The sequence below is a fragment of the Talpa europaea genome, assembly GCF_964194135.1.
Source record: "Talpa europaea genome assembly, chromosome: 11".
Lineage (NCBI taxonomy): Eukaryota > Metazoa > Chordata > Mammalia > Eulipotyphla > Talpidae > Talpa > Talpa europaea.
In genome coordinates, this window is record NC_140078.1 from 49,936,209 (window position 1) to 49,941,461 (window position 5,253).

Sequence of the window (5,253 nt, forward strand, 5' to 3'; positions counted from 1 at the left end):
TGGAGAGCTGTGTGGAGATTTCTGGACCTACTAAACATAGAGCTTCCATATGATCCAGCAATTCCACTCCTAGGTATTTACCCAAAGGACACAGAAACATCAATTCCAAAGAACACCTGCACCCCTATGTTTATAGCAGCACTATTTACAATAGCTAATCTTTGGAAACAGCCCAAATGCCCAAAATAGATGACTGGATCAAGAAGATGTGGTACATATATACCATGGAATATTACTCAACATTCAAAAAAGATAAACACATGCAATTTGCAGCAACATGGATGGCGCTGGAAGGGATCATGCTCAGCGAAATAAGCCAAAAAGAAAAAGAAAAATACCGGATGGTCTCACTCATAGCAGGAATCTAGAAAACTTAAATAAGGTATCAGGAAAATGAATAACTATAAGAAAGTGAAAATCAAAATCAACAAAAAACTATGAACCAGAGACACTTTTTGGGGGTTTGGGGCCGGGAGGGGAGGGATTGGGGTCAGAATGGGGCATGTGCAGTTGTATGGGGGAACATAAAAATAAAATTTATTATTAAAAAAAAAAAGCACTTGGCTCAAACCTAAGGAAACATAAATTAAATAAAGTGAAAGAAAAATAAATAAATAAAATAAATAAATAAATAAATTCCTACTATGAATGAGACCATCCGATATTTTTCTTTTTCTTTCTGGCTTATTTTGCTGAGTGTGATACCTTCCAGCTCCATCCATGTTGTTGCAAATGGCATGAGTTTATCTTTTTTGATTGCTGAGTAATATTCCATGGTGTGTATGTACCACATCTTCTTGATCCAGTCATCTATTTTTGGGCATTTGGGTTGTTTCCATAGCTTAGCTATTGTAAATAGTGCTGCTTTAAACATAGGGGTGCAGGTGCCCTTTTGAATTAATGTTTCTGTGTCCTTTGGGTAAATACCTAGGGGTGGAACTGCTGGATCATATGGAAGCTCCAACTTTAGCAGATTGAGGAATCTCCACACAGCTCTCCATAGTGGTTGGACCAGTTTGCACTCCCACCAGCAGTGCAAGAAAGTTTCTTTTTCTCCATACCTTTGCCAACATTTGTTGTTGCTAGTTTTCTTTTAATATGTGCCATTCTCACTGGAGTAAGATGGTATCTCATTGTAGTTTTGATTTGCATTTCCCTGATTACAAGTGAAGTTGAACATTTTTTCATATGCCTGTTGGCCATTTGCATTTCCTCTTTGGAGAAGTTTCTTTTTATCTCTTCTGCCCATTTTTTTGACTGGGTTGTTTATTTTGTTTTTGTTGAGTCTCATCAGCTTAAAGTTTGATTTTTATTGAAGGTCTTACATGTTGGCATATGCTTTGTCTTTATGTGGTGATGGCAGAACCCATTTAGAATAGATAGCTTTGGGGGTCCCAGGGTGTCCCTCATCCTGCCTGCTAACAGCACTGACTGGAAACTAATTGCTGGGGACAGAGCAAGAACAAGCTTGAAAAAAAAACTCCTGGGTCCAGTCATAAGAAGGCCCTACACTTGCATGAAATTTACCCCCAGGTAAAGTTACAATCAAATAATAGTAAAATGCAATAAAAATAATTAGAAAGTGATGAGGTTTGAGTGTTTATTGCCTCTGTTGTTTTTTCCAGCTTTATTTAAATATAATTGAAAAATCTGTAATAGACTTATGTATATTATGTGATTTTATATACACATACATTGTGAAACAATTACCACACACAAGTTAATTAACACATCCATCATTTCATGAAATTATCATTTTTCTTCCTTTGGTGAGAATTCTAAAATTCAACCCTCTAATCAACTTTCAAGTATAGAATCAGTATTTTTTTGTTGTTGAGGAGGTATTAATTTACAAAACTATCTAAGTTCCAGGATTATTTTCACAACACATGAACCACCAAATGTTCAGTCACCATCCAGCACCAACTCATGAGCCCCTTCTATCCATTCTCTTCATTTTCTTTCCCTTTAATAATATCTTTCTGTTGTCAGAGTCTAAGTTTGTTTTACAGTACAGTATTATTAACTAGAGTCACCAGGTTATACATGAGATCTTCAGATCTTACTCATTTTATAACTGAAAGATTGTATACTTTGATGAACTTCTCCCTCATCTCCCCACCCTCAGCCCCTGGAAACCACCATTATACTCTCTGTTCCTATGAGTTTAATATTTCATTTTATTATGCATATAAGTGACACAATGCAGTCTCTGTATTTCACTTAGCGTAATGCCCACCATGTTCTTCCATATTGTTACAAATGGCAATGTTTCCTTCTTTTTATGGTTGAATAATATTCCATTATATATAGCAATATATAGATATATCAGATTTTTCATCCATTTACCTATTAATAAGCATATATATTATTTCCTTATCTTTGTTACTGTGCATAATGTTATAATAAACATGACAGTACCATCCACAAAATCAACTCAAAATCCATGAAGTATTTGCAGTAAGATCTGAAACCATAAAACTCATAGAAGAAAACATAGGGGGAAAACTCTTTTCCATTTATCTTGGCAATTACTTTTTTTAAACTCTACTCATATTTTATTAAAAGAGTAAACATCATGAATTAATCCAGTTGTTTACTTGAATTACAAAAATAATGTGATTCAATGCAAAAATAAACTGTCTACAAATCTCTGACAGTAATAAATACCAATATACAATGCATATAGGAGTCAAGCAGAGCAACAAATTCTCATGCAAAACAAAAATATTTTAATACTTTTAAAATGAAATTTTTCTTTTAAAATCATTCATGAAAAAGACTCTCGAATTAGACTTAACATCTCAATTAGTCACACATCAGGAAGCTAAATTACAACTCTTTAATATACACAAATCATTTTCACAAGGCATTTCCTTCTAATATCTCTGTTCCAGAATCATATAGACTTTTTCTTCCCTACACATTCTACATTCCATAACTTGTTCATATCATGAGAACTGAATTTGTTGAACACCAGTAATCTGTTGATACAATGTTGTATAAACCATTTTGATGTTGACAACATGCTCTCATTAAGTCATCTGGTAACTGGTAAGTAAATGCCACCCATGTTAGCTCCTCACATAGTCCATCTGCAGCTGTGACTGTTACACAAATTCCTTTCCCTCCTTTCATAGCTTCTTTGAATTTTTGAACATATGGTATTAGAAGGTCTACATAATTGCCACAACTTCAAAACATGGCAAAGATAATATTTCCTACATTGATTGTCTTCCATTTCTTTTGATGGCATCTTTCACTAGCTTCCAATGCCGATGAACTCACATATTCTTGAACACATTCTTTGGCATCTTTTGCAATCCTGCTTTCTGTTTGATGTATGACAATTTTCATTATCCTTGCCATGTTTGTAATTGGAAGAGATATATTTTGTTCTCTGAAACATTCTTTTGAACCATTTGTGTATCATGATCATTCATGCTATCCTCAGCATCATCATGAGACTGAACAACATAATAACTTCCTCCGATATAGTTTGCAGAAATTCCTAGTTGAGAAGTATGTGTTGTAGAACTGTAACCTTCCATTGATCATGAAATACTTTCTGAACCATGTTGCCAGTGGTGTTCAAGAGCACCTGTCAAAAGCTGGCTAATCTTTGCCAATTTCAACCTCCACTGTATCCTGGTTAGCTCCCATCTCCAATCAGCTATTTGATTACAGAAAACGTAGAGCTCTGCTTCCAGGACTCGGCCTTCCCTCCCACTCTGGCAATACTTTTTTTTTTTTTTTTTTGGATTTGACACCAAAACAAAGGCAACAAAAGCAAACATAAATAAATGGGACTCATCAAACTAAAACATTTATGCACAACAAAGGAAGCCATCAGCAAAGTGAAAAGGCAACCTATGGAATGAGGGGAAATAATTGCAAAGTGTATATCTGACAAAGGGTTAATATCCAAAATATGCAAGGAGCTCTTATAACTCAATAGCATAAAACTAGAGGATCCAAATAGATACCTATGCAAAAAGACATAAGCATCACCAACAGATATGTGAAAAGATGCTCAACATCACTAATCAGGGAAATGTAAATCAAAATCACAGTGAGATATCACCTCACACCTGCTAGAATGGCTATTAGCAAAAAGACAAGAGATAATAGGGGTTCGCCAGGGTGTAGAGAAAAGTGAACCCTTGAACACCGTTGGTGGGAATGAACCACTATGGAAAACAGTGTGGAGATTCCTCAAGAAATTAAAAATAGAGCTACTGTGTGATTCAGCAATCCTACTTCTGGGTATGTATCTGAAGGAGATACTACCTTTGTTCCTAAAATGTTCATTTAGTTGTAGGTTTACATGATTTAAATTTTAATCACATCTGCATTGAGTAAGTGGGTCACAAAATGTGTGCACACTTAGCAGTCGGCTCTCATCAACCAGAACCAACAACTTCCATACCAGTGCCTTGCTCTATGGAACATATTGTGTTGCTTTCATAAGAGAAATTAGGATTTCTCATTTGCAGGTTGAGCAGTCTCTTTTAAAACTAGTATCACATCTTCTTGATCCAGTAATCTATTTTGGGACATTTGGGTTGTTTCCATAGCTTAGCTATTGTAAATAGTGCTGCTGTCAGCATAGGGGTGCAGGTGCCCTTTTGAATTGATTTTGAAATGATTCTGTGTCCTCAGGGTAAATACCTAGGAGTGGAATTTCTGGATTATATGGAAGCTCCACCTTTAGCAGGTTGAGGAATCTCCACACAGCTTTCCATAGTGGTTTGACCATTTTGCACTCCCACCAGCAGTGCAGGAGAGTTCCTTTTTCTCCACATCCTCACCAACATTTGTTGTAGCTAGTTTTTTTAATATGTGCCATTCTCACTGGTGTAAGATGGTATTTCATTGTAATTTTGACTTGCAAATCCCTGATAGCAAGTAATGCTGAACATTTTTTCATATGACTGTTGGCCATTTGCATTTCCTCTTTGGAGAAGTTCCTTTTTAGCTCTTCTGCCCATTTTTTGACTGGATTATTTACTTTTTGTTGAGTCTTATCGAAGATGTGGTGCATATACACAGTGGAATATTACTCAGCAATCAAAAAAGATAAACTCATGCCATTTGCAACAACATGGATGGAGCTGGAAGGGATCATGCTCAGCAAAATTAGCCAGAAAGAAAAAGAAAAATACTGGATGGTCTCACTCATAGCAGGAATTTAAAAAACCTAAATAAGGGGCCAGGAAAAAGACTAATTATAATAAAGTAAAAATCAAAATC

The 5,253-nt window shown here is 35.5% G+C and overlaps 1 pseudogene across 1 annotated transcript; it reads right to left on the bottom strand.

Moving 5' to 3' along the window:
- Positions 1-2,951: 2,951 nt before the first annotated feature.
- Positions 2,952-3,551, bottom strand: LOC311179936 (nuclear transcription factor Y subunit beta-like; annotated as a pseudogene). The gene has a single exon. The product of its transcript is annotated as a nuclear transcription factor Y subunit beta-like (transcript).
- Positions 3,552-5,253: the final 1,702 nt, after the last annotated feature.